Genomic DNA, 11,373 nt, shown 5'->3' on the forward strand with positions numbered 1-11,373 from the left:
GTAAAGGACCAGAATCCCAGGTTTTAGAAGCAATTCTTCAGGTAAAAAAATCCTTGAACGTAGGTAGAAATCAGTGACCATTTCAGATGTAAAACTGCCTGTATAGTTGATGTTGCATGATGTCTTTGTACAAAAATAATGCATGTGGAATGGCAGTATGTGAAGTGCTAGGTGTGTTCAGCTTTGGACTCTCAGATAGGCTATTTAAAAAAAGATTACACTGCACTTCACTTATGTTGATTCATTGGTGTAAATGCATTTTGTATGGATGAGGCAGGTGGTATCAATGCTCAGTGGTACAGTTAGGTGATTTAAGGTCCTGGTCTTCTGGAGCCCCCCCACCACTACCACCACCACCTTTAGCTGGTGATGCAAAATGCAAAACTACAGCCCACTTTTGGGGGAGGGGTCCATTCTGAACCCGTGAGCCAGGACCCCAGACTTTCACCCCACTGTCCAACTCTGATGGCATTGCTGTTTGTGCTCTCTCTAGCAATTAGGGTCTACAATAATGATTTTCTAAATGCTCTTCAGGGAGCCCCTGCTGTATCTGTTGAGAATTCTGTTTACAAAACAGAGGATTCTAATAACATAATAACAGTTGGTTTATGTACCACCATTTGGGACAACATAATGCCCACTCAGAGCGGTTTACAAAGTGTGTTATTATTATTCCCACAACAATCACCCTGTGAGGTGGATGGAGCTAAGAGAGCTCTGAGAGAGCTGTTACTGTCCCAAGGCTTCAAGCTGGCTTCAGGCGGAGGAGTGGAGGATCAAACTTGGCTCTCCAGATTAGAGTCCTGCCGCTCTTAACCACTACACCATTGTAGTGGTATACTGTAGAGTGCAGGCTCATAGGAGAGGCCATTCAAAGCTTAGGGACTCTACTGTGATCTGGATCTTTAAACACTATCATTGATCACCTGTGGCCAATTGCTTTTTCAGAGAAAGCTGGTGGACTGACTGAGAGACCCCAATAATCTGACAAGGAATAATAGGGGTCCCAGAAACACAATTTGAAAATTTGTGGTCTGGATCAAAAGCTATCAATGTCCTGCCCAGTCGAGGCACTGTCCTGTAATAAGCATGTGGAGCATATACTGAGGGTTCAGTAGTTAGATTACTGCAGTGGTAGTTTCATTCGATATCAAGTTGTTGTGTGAAACCATAGCCATTATTGAACCAACTTTATAGTTTTCTCTCTCTCCTTCCTCTTCCTCCTCTTTTTCACAAAGTTCTGTGACACAAAACTATCGTATTTATTCCGTTGCTAAAGCACCACTAATTTTCACTCAGGAAACAGTCTTCATGTTTCCGGAGACTAATCCAAAAGCCAATAATGTCACCAGTTCTTATTCTTATGCATATTCTAAACCTGAGTCGGGGGCAGGGCGAGGGGGCTGTGATTTCCTAGTCTGATCTCTTGCATGTCTCGGTTGTTGATCTTAGGTGCTGGAGTTGGGAAACATCTTTGCCTATCAGCAGACTCTACTGTGGGAGACGAGCCAACAGTATGGGGGAGCTCCGTACCTTCTAGTTTCCCTTTCAACACTAGGGCTGCCATCCAGAAATTCCCACAAAGTTAACTAACTCTGCCCTTATTGTCTTCATTATTGAAGGAATCCCTATGATATGCACCCCATATTCTGCAACTCAGCCAAGAAAACTGGGCATGCATTAACATTCCGGTTGTAATCACCCTTCATGGAAATAAGTTCCAGTCAATTTGAATGTAATAAGTTAAAGGTACTAGCATGTTAATCTCTGGTATAGTTTTACAATGACTGGAAAATAGATTTAAACAGGGCTTTTTTTTCAGGGGGAACGCGGGGGGAACGGAGTTCTGGAACCTCTTGAAAATGGTCACATGGCTGGTGGCCCCGCCCCCTGATCTCCAGACAGAGGGGAGTTGAGATTGCCCTCTGCGCCGCAACCCACTGAGTTCCACCACCTCTTTTCCCAGAAAAAAAGCCCTGGATTTAAATATTTAAAGCCAATCACTGTCAACTGGGTATGTTTTTGAGTGTGACACTGGAAGTGTGAGGTTAGCATCTGTCCTAAGATTTTCTGCATGCTTCACATCTGTATTTGCTGAAAGGTCTGACTTGAGGAATTCGTGCTCCAACCACGGTGCCCCTTAGAGCTCTAAAAGTTTTGCTCACCAGACAGCTGACTCATTTTTTCTTGCATTTTTAATCTTACACACACACCAGCTGTTGTTTATCCTCACACCATGGATTTCATATGAACAACCATTTTTCAAAAGGAAAATTGAAAAAAAGGATGTGAATAATTTTTGCATATGACAGAGGCAGTGTCACTCAAATGTTCTAATAAAGAAAAGAAAGTGTAAAACCTTTGGCAAAAAAAAAGTCTTTTAGATAGTGTTGCTGTTTTCTGTCTGCTGAAATCAGTGTGAATGTTGCATTCTTTGAAGGGAAGGAAGTGGGGAAGCTGTAGCTTGTGGGCTTCACAAAGACCAGGAACAGGATACTAAACTGGATAGACCTTTGGCCTCATCCAGTATCGCTTTTCTTATGGAATGCAGAAAGTTCTCCACTGGCCACACGGGTCCATATCTAGTTAATGTGCTTTCTGGGCTAACCTAAGGAAAGTCAGTGCAAATACAGCAACTCGTAAGACTGAGCAGAAGGAAAGTTTCATACATTGAAAATATTCTCCCTGACCAAATGTTGCCTGAGTCTTTATGGATAGTCTTTTGTTTGGTGCTGATGAATGGGCATTCTTGCAGGGTGTTTTGCTTTGGCTCCAGACAAAGTTGCCTGCAACTTCCTGGCAGCCAGAGATTTTCTATCCCAGACCACTGCTGTCCATTGCTGTTCAGCTGGGCAGGAGGAAGGAAATGATGGGTGAAATGGGAGGCACATGATCGGCATGACTGGCAAGATGACACTGCTTCCAGTACATCCTGGAAGTGACATCATCACACCAGGTGGCTCTCTAGCATTCACCCAAAACTTTATAGTTTGGGTGAGTGCTAGAGTATCACCTCAGAAGCAATGACATCACTTTTGAGTTGCACTGGAAGTGATGTCATCACCGCAGGGGTGCCAATCATTTACCTCCCCACCGTAAGCCCCTGTCTCCCCCATCTTCCACTAGATCTAAATCTATTCAGTTACTGGCTTTTTAGATTTTCCAACTTTTTAAAATGTAGCCGAGAAAAGTTTTCCTCAAATTGTAACCCAGCCAATAGTCTGAGTTCATTCCATGAGATCTCCATTCAGTTCTCAAGGCTTTGTTGGTTGGTGTCTCATGCTTCCTTCCCATCATTCTTGCCAATAGCTCCATTTCTCTGGAGGGCACTTATTCACAAAGGTTGTGAGGCGTGTGCGTTTCTCATGTGAGATTGTTTTCATGTGAGTGGGGATCTCCTATTGGTTTGCACATCTTATCATTCACGCTGCAGAGGCCAGGGCGTCTCTTCTTCCATGGTCACTCTGTGGCCTGGCCACTTTTCCATCATCAATCCTGAATTCTATGTTGATATATCTACATGTGGCTGCTCTTAAGTGAAGAATTCTGCTTGGGTTAGCATTATAGTTGCAGACTATACCAGAAAGATAAAATACTGAAATTTCAAAGGTTGGTTTGTTTAGGATTCACCGTTTAATGCCAGTCTCCCACACTGACATTTGGTCCATTTTCTTTTTCTTTTTTCTCAATCCAGTAGATTTCAAAATCACTACAATTTTGCTGAATCATAACATGTCAGCATTAAAAATTTGAAATAACATTGGAGTAAAGTTGTGGTGCTTACTAAGACAATTCTGTCCAGGGCTATTATTACTTCAACAGAAGTGAAAGAATTGGGTTGGACCCTACACGCTTTTTATCTGGTGCAAGTAGTAATATCCAATTTCCCGCCCCACCCCAGACTTTTTGTTCATTGGAGTCCTACAACGTATAGTGTTGCCTTTTCAGAGGTCAATCCCCCTCCCTTCACACAAGCAAAAAGGGAGGTAGGATCCAACCCATTATGGTTCCCTATCGCCTTTGTAAAAATTCACCTCCATCTTTTTCATTACTGTAAGATTACCCACATTGTATATAATGCAAAAAAACCCCAAAAACCTCCTGTGGTACAGTTAGCGGTGGATGCTTTCTGCATCAGCTCAGAACAAGGTATACCATCCATGTGTGCAACTTTATGACTCAACCAGAGTCTGTTCTTTGGGATCAGATCTGAAGATTCCCTGCCATTCACAAACAGTCCTTCAACTTTCGGAAGAACTTCTTTCATGAGAGGAAGGGCACTTTGGTTCTAACTGTGCTGTTCAAATGCAGCTCACTGTTGGGCCCATTTGGCAAATGGCCGGTGACAGACTCATTTACAAAAATCAAAGCGTTCTTGTTCAGACTTACTTCTTTGGGGATGAATTGCCTGTACACTGTCATGCTAAGTACAGCTGCTGTATCTGAAACAGAAGACAAATAAAAGAGAAAGTCCAGCTCACGGGACAGAAAGCCACGGAACACTGATTGTTCATGTTTCCTTCATCTTTTTCATACAGTATCATCTATATGGTACTTGCTGAATTTTAAACCCTTTCCCCCTAGAGTAGTATAATAACATGTCACTGCAAAGACAAACCATCACGGGCTTCTCTTTAGATTATATTATGTGGAGGTACTCACTATAAGAACAAATGAGATCACCAGTCATCCCAATCCAGATTATGTCCCAAAGTAGAAATGATTGCTATTAACTACTTCTCACTTCAATTACAAATAATTTGAGCAAAATTTCCCACTGTGCTATTGGCATTTTCTATTTATCCATTATCCTGCTTTACTCTCATAAAACCCCTCTGAGGTAGGTTAGGCTAAAAGACGGTGATTCGGGGTTACGGCAGTGGGAATTGCATGCAGGCTCCCCCATCTCTCTGATGCTCTAGCCATATTGGCTCACTATCTCAGCTGCTGTTACCAGTTTAGAGGGCTTTCGGTGGCTCATCAGAAGAGGAATTCTTCCATCTGGATTATCTGGCAAGTTTACGCAAGCATAGCAGGATCTGAAAGGCAGCAAAGTCAATTCTCCACTTCCTTTGCACTCTTATGAATTGGAGGTAGAAGCACAGGCAAAGGGATGCTGAAGGGAGGCTGCTAGCCAGTTTTTGAATGATAAGGAAGCCGCTCATTTGTTTTGCAAAATAAGACAATATCTCCTAAGACCAAAAAAAGACAACATCTCCTAAGGCCAACTGCATGAATTGGGCATTACCTTCTGCCCTCTGCAGTATGTTTGCCTACCACTCTTTTGAGGTGTAAAGTGTGGTAATGGACACATGCAGCGGAACTGAAACCTGATGCAGGCTACTGTTTTGAGCAGCTGGACTGATGTCGTATGATTTTCCTCATTCATAAAGAAGATGCAATATAGTATAACCAACAGGACATATGTATTTTCTTCTACAGTCAGCCTGTGTTGGGATATGGGGGGGAAGAGCATAGGGACTTTTAAAAGGTTTAAAAAGACAAGGTGGAGTTTAAAGTTTAGCTGGTATACTTTAAACTCTCTGTACAGAATCTTGGAGGACGTGTCCTTACAAGTGTGTTGGAGCAGGGTGTGTATTTTTACAGTGTGGGGCTAATTTTGTTTTGCTTTAAATGACATATTTAATGAATGAGGGATTGTAAAAAAGGATGAATTAATTTAAGTTAAAGTTCGTTGTCTTTCTCTAACGGATCTGTCTAATACTGCATTTTGGCAAGAGCTTTTCATGAACTTAGGAGGAATATCAACATCGTAATGTTACAGTCAGGAAAGCTTTTTCATGGTTTCTATGCCAGGTATTTATTTGATCTAACAGAAACTGGATCTTTAAGACTATTTTTGAGTGGATCTTCAAGACTGTTTTTCATCTTGTTAAGAAGTGATTTTTGAATCACCATAAAGTAAGATCCATGTGGAAATGTATCATAGGAAGGATTCAAACAATGTGTCCAGAAATCAAGTTTTCCCTGTTACTAAGGCCCATATCCAAGAGTACTTATAGGTTAGCAACACAGAATATGCATTTTTGATGTGTATTGGCATCTATGCAGTTCATCATCATATAGGTATTTCCTGTTGGTGCACGGTCAGAACTTATTGGCTTGCTTGGTGTTGATGGAAATTGTAGTTGTAGAGCCGCAAAAACTACAATTCCCATCAATACCAATGAAAAGTCATCTAAAGAAGATTGGGCAGAGGCATTTACAGGAAAATTAGGCTCAGGAACTGTTCTCTTTTGACAGAGCCTCCTGCATTGGCAGACCACTCTGTCTCTTCAAAAAAGAGAAGCTTTGTAGATGTGATCGGGGGACTGGTTTTTGCGCACGTGTGTGTGTGCACGCACAGGCACATTTTGTAACTATTCAGCAGCGATGCTTGCAAAACTGCAAAGGGGCATTGGGGTGTTGACACATCACAGGAAGAAAGCTATTTGTTGAGACTGGTCCACTTTTGCCAAATTTCCATGGAACCGTTATCCTGAAATAAATAGCTCTTCTTTAAATGTGAATGTAAGAAGTCAGTTGCCCCAAATGTAGCTATTTTTCTCTTTTGGAAAAGCAACAAAGACAAGCTGGATTTTATGGTCAGTGAGAATCTCAAGTTTGTGAAGCCCACCATACTCGATATCTAGGTGATCAAACATTCATTGCTTGGCTAAACCTTGCTTGTGACTATCGCGATAAAGAATTTTCCCCACATAAAGATCTTTCTTACAAGTAGATATTTGCAGCCCATTTCTAAGCAAACCTCACTTAGTTCAATAGGACTTGCTCCCAACTAAGTGAGCATCAGGGCCTAATTAAACATGATGGCATCCTTGTGGTGACAGCAACTTTCCCATGGCACAAGCTAAGGTCATACATGAAAATTTCAGAAGTGATTTCTGATTTCTCAACCCAGCTGTTCTCACATGAAGATTTCCATTTCCATATCATTTCTCTGTTGTGAGGATCAAAAGCACAATTCTTTATTTTTATGTCATGTTCTCCTTCCCCTACTCATTTTTGTACAAAATTTTCTGTGCTACTTATGCAACAGCAAATCAGGACTATACATTTTGCCTATATTAATAGGTAATACCTAAAGGGCATATAAAAAGTACAAGTGTGTGTACATAACGCAAGTGAATCTACAAACCAATGGCACAAAGTGGAGAACTGAAAGTGGTGATAAAAGTATGGATTAATATTTGCTCATCCCCCACAAAAGTCCTTCATGCAGAGAACAGCTGTGGATGCAAATTCATGAAAAAAGTGGATGGTTTGGCAGGGCACTTTGCACCCACCATGGTCATGCATGCTGCCGCTTGGAAACTATGCCATCCCTTCAGCCAAGGGCTTCACCATGTTGAACCTCTGAGCACTTTTGGAATTTTGAGAACTGGAAGTGGGTACCATAATAAAATGGCTGCCATGGAGGAGGGAACCAATAACAAAATGGGGGGAAGTTCCACAAAACGTTAGTTTGTTTCAAGCCAAGCACCCTCCTGTGCTGGAGATTGCTGTTTCCAAGTGGGTGCTCCCTGCAGACCCAAAGGTGATGCCTTCTGGGATCTTCCAAATCACCTCCTGCACCAATGATGTGGGGAAAAGCCAGGAGTGGTTCTTTGTTTTGTATGGGCCATGAAGCGCATCAGCAGTCACCATGTTGCAGAGCACTGCTCCAGCCTATGCAGTATTTCTTCATTCAAATTTTAGCCTGGGATCACTCTTGAAAGGACATTTTAGCAAGTATAAACCGAGCCACAGTCCAAATCAATAGGAGGTGGGTTTTAAAATGACTTTATTTCAGTCAGGAAAATCCATACTCCTGTTGGCATAGTGTTGAATGACTGTGAAACTTTCCCCACTGTAAGTTATAATTTGAGGTTCCATGCCAAAACATCTCTCAGCTGTACCATCTTGTAATATATTGCAGCTTTAAGCCAATGATTCTGCTTCCCTCCCTTTAACAGCATGTATGTTTTGAACGAATTCTGCATTCTCCATTTGTGGTTGGTTGCTTGACATTTTTGACCCCCATTCAGGCCATTTGACTTGTACAGAAAACATTTTTATTGATACATTCAAAGAAAAGGTTTAAAAAAAAAGAAAGAAAAAGATTCAGTTCCATGGCTAGAGATAGGACTAGAATACTTAGCTGACAGATGTCAATTAGTGGTTGTAGTTTTAGACATTTTAGCTTGCTAGCAAACAAGCTTTTGAGAGTAAACGCATGATACTGTCATCCTAACTCACTTGTCTTTCTCTCTGTCTGTCCCTTGCCCTTGGTCCTCTCATGGACGTAAGTTATAGATTTGGGCGTAGAGAAAATGTAAAAACAGTGCTGGAATAAGCATGGGCCATGACCATTTTTAACATACAGATTTCAAGATGAGGTAGGGAGAATACCAGTGCCAAGGTGGTGTGCTGTGGGTTATGGAGTTGTTTCCCCATATACTCTGGAGATCAAAGAGGTCTTAGTATTTCACATCTGAGGTTAGCACAGTTCCCTTATTGATAAAGAACTGAACAAGCAAAGACTTGGTTATCTGTGGTTCTGTCCAGAAAATGAGTGGCTTGGATGAGACAGAAGACCAGACCAAACCAACTTACTCCAGGTCCACATGTCTCATGCCTCTTCCCCTTTCGGAGTATTTCTTAGAAGGCCTGATGTTGTAAAGCCAATTCTCATTTTTTGTGAAGTGCTGTGAACTGTTTTTATTGCTTGTTATACTCCATCTGAACCAATTCCCCACCCGATTGGATTGTTTCTGTAATTAGACACCATGCAGCGGAGGGACATGTGCACTTGATAGCTTTGCTCTCAGTATCTGTTATGCATTGTTTTCTCATCTAAGTGTACATTTGCAAGGTGTGTGTAATGTCATTTTCCAAAATAAACTTGGGTTTCAGTACTTAGGCTAAATGATACATTCGCCTTTGGTTATTTCTACTGCACTGTTGATGTTTTCTTAGCATAAAGAAATTGTCCGTCTCATTAGTTGTCATGGCTGGTCCATACACACAGGTAGATCCCACAACTTCTCTACATATGAGGATTTAAATATATATATATATATTAGGGCTGCACTAAAAGTTGAAACTTGAACTTTTTTTTGGTATGAAAGAAGATGTTGCTGGCTATCCAAAATATTCTCCAAATGCCCTTACCATTTTGTGTCTAAAATCTTCATTCCCGTTCTTTTCCAACATAAAGTGTCTCATAGTCAATGGATATTCCTCTGATGGAGGAGGGAGGAATGTTTTGCCCGATTTCCCTGCACACTGCAGCCCCCGGGCTCTTGTGGGTTTTGTCTGTGAGAGTCACTTGCCTCCCGTTATTTAGGGGTGGGGGATTCCACAGGAAGCCATTGGTGATAGAGGAAAGCAAGGAAAGAGCTGATTCTGGCAGCAGAAGGTTCACAGGATGCAACTCAATTGCATTTGTACCTCCCTTTGCACTTTCTGAAGCTATCAATGTCCATCAGTTTTATCAGATGCAGAATATCAATTAGGGATGCTGCAGATTTCTTTGCACTAGAACTGAACTTTAACACAGACTATGAGCACAACAGCAATGTGCTTGGATTGCATCAAGCAACTCCAGGAGCTGCCAAATAAGTTTGCCTGTGGGTCAGGACGGAGCTGACTCTCAGCTGATCAGATACAAATTGAAGTTTCAAAACAGAGAAGAGAAAGAGCTTTCTCTTTCATCCCCTAGGAGCCTGGGTGGGGACAGAAGCAATGCTTCTGGGCTCCCAGTTGCAAAAGGGAGAGGGGAGAGGACTTGTTTCTCTTCTTTTCTCTGCAGCCAAAGCTGACAGTTTGGGTGGGGAGAAGACAAGGGAAATCCAATCATCACCCCCAAATTTACTGCATCTCAGCAAGCCTGGAAGGCAACAAAGTTTCTAGGCTGAGAGATTAGAAGACCTGACTTCCAGCTAATCAGCTGGGCATAGGCTCCAAATGCCCCCTCCCAGCAACCCCCCTCCCCCAAACCATTGCAGGGCACAGAGCAAAATGTCCCAGCAAGATATTAGAAAGCAGCTTCTGATGGCTCCAATAACCTGTTCCTGTGAATACAAGCAAACAGGTTGCAAACAGATGAACAGCCCATTGATTAACTGGCCACTTTACTGGCACTGCCAAACAGGAAGTGAGCTCAACTGGCAGGTGGTCAAACATCTCTAACAAATATATAATAATCTGAGGGATGGGGAACCGAGGGCCTTTCTAGAGCTTTCTAACTGTCAGGTTTTGGACCTATAACGTCCAGACCCTCAGCCTGCTAGCTGCTACTTCATTGGGGTTCCCTTTGGCTGAGAGGGGGACCACAAGTGACGCCTGACACAGGTTGGACACTTGCCAGCTTCCCTCAAGTTTTGATGGGAAATGTAGGCAGCTTGGCGGAATGTTGGACAAGTGACAGTTGAAAAGTCCATTGGACAGCAGTCAGAGAGTCAAGCTGCAAGACCAGGATGCCTACATTTCCCATCAAACCTTGAGGGAAGCTGACTAGTGTACAACCTGTGTCAGGCGTCACTTGTGGTCCCGCTCTGAGATGGGCTCACAGAGTGAACAGGAGTGTGAGTGTAGGCCTGCCAACCTCCTGATTGGAGTGGGGAATTCCTTGCCTCCTGTTGCCCACTGCTGCTTTAAGCAGTAGAAGGGGTTTTTAAAAAACTCATGAACATGATGCAGTCACTTCTAGTGGAGAATCCAGAAGCGACAGCAATGGATCTAGGAATTGCTAGAAACTCTATGGTAAAGCCATAGACAGCTCTAGGAATCACCAGAAAACCATAGAGTTTCTAGCAATGCCCAGAGGCACCACAATCACTTCCACGTTTTCCCCAGAAATGACATCATCATTCTTGTAATGCCACCCCACCCTATGTCCCACCCACCCACCCTCCCACTAGTTGCCAGGTAGCCTTGTGCAAGTGCTTTGTGTTTACTATCCATCCTCAGCACCTTAAAAAGCAAAGTACAATGTTCTTATGTTTTCTGTCTGGGAATAGTACAAGTTCCCAAATGCAAGGAGAGCTTGCTCCCAAACCTGCTGAAAGTCACTATGGGCCTCTGGAGCCCTCATACATTTAAAGAAGCATAATATTACAGAGGGGAAAGCACCAGGAAGCATGTGAGCCTCATCATTCCAGCAGCCTAAAGTTGCCTTTGGAACTGGCAGAGCATGTCAAGAGAGGGAGGTCTGCAAGCAAGCAGCTAACCACTTCTCCCTTCAGGGCTTCCTTTGTTCCCGGTTGAATGCCACTGTGGGCAATCACTAGCAGTTCAGACATCTCAGAGTCCTTGAAATGCTGGCACAGCTCTTCAGGACATGCTGCCAACATGAGAATCCACCTCTGC

This window comes from Eublepharis macularius, chromosome 13 (genome assembly GCF_028583425.1).
Source record: "Eublepharis macularius isolate TG4126 chromosome 13, MPM_Emac_v1.0, whole genome shotgun sequence".
Classification (NCBI taxonomy): domain Eukaryota; kingdom Metazoa; phylum Chordata; class Lepidosauria; order Squamata; family Eublepharidae; genus Eublepharis; species Eublepharis macularius.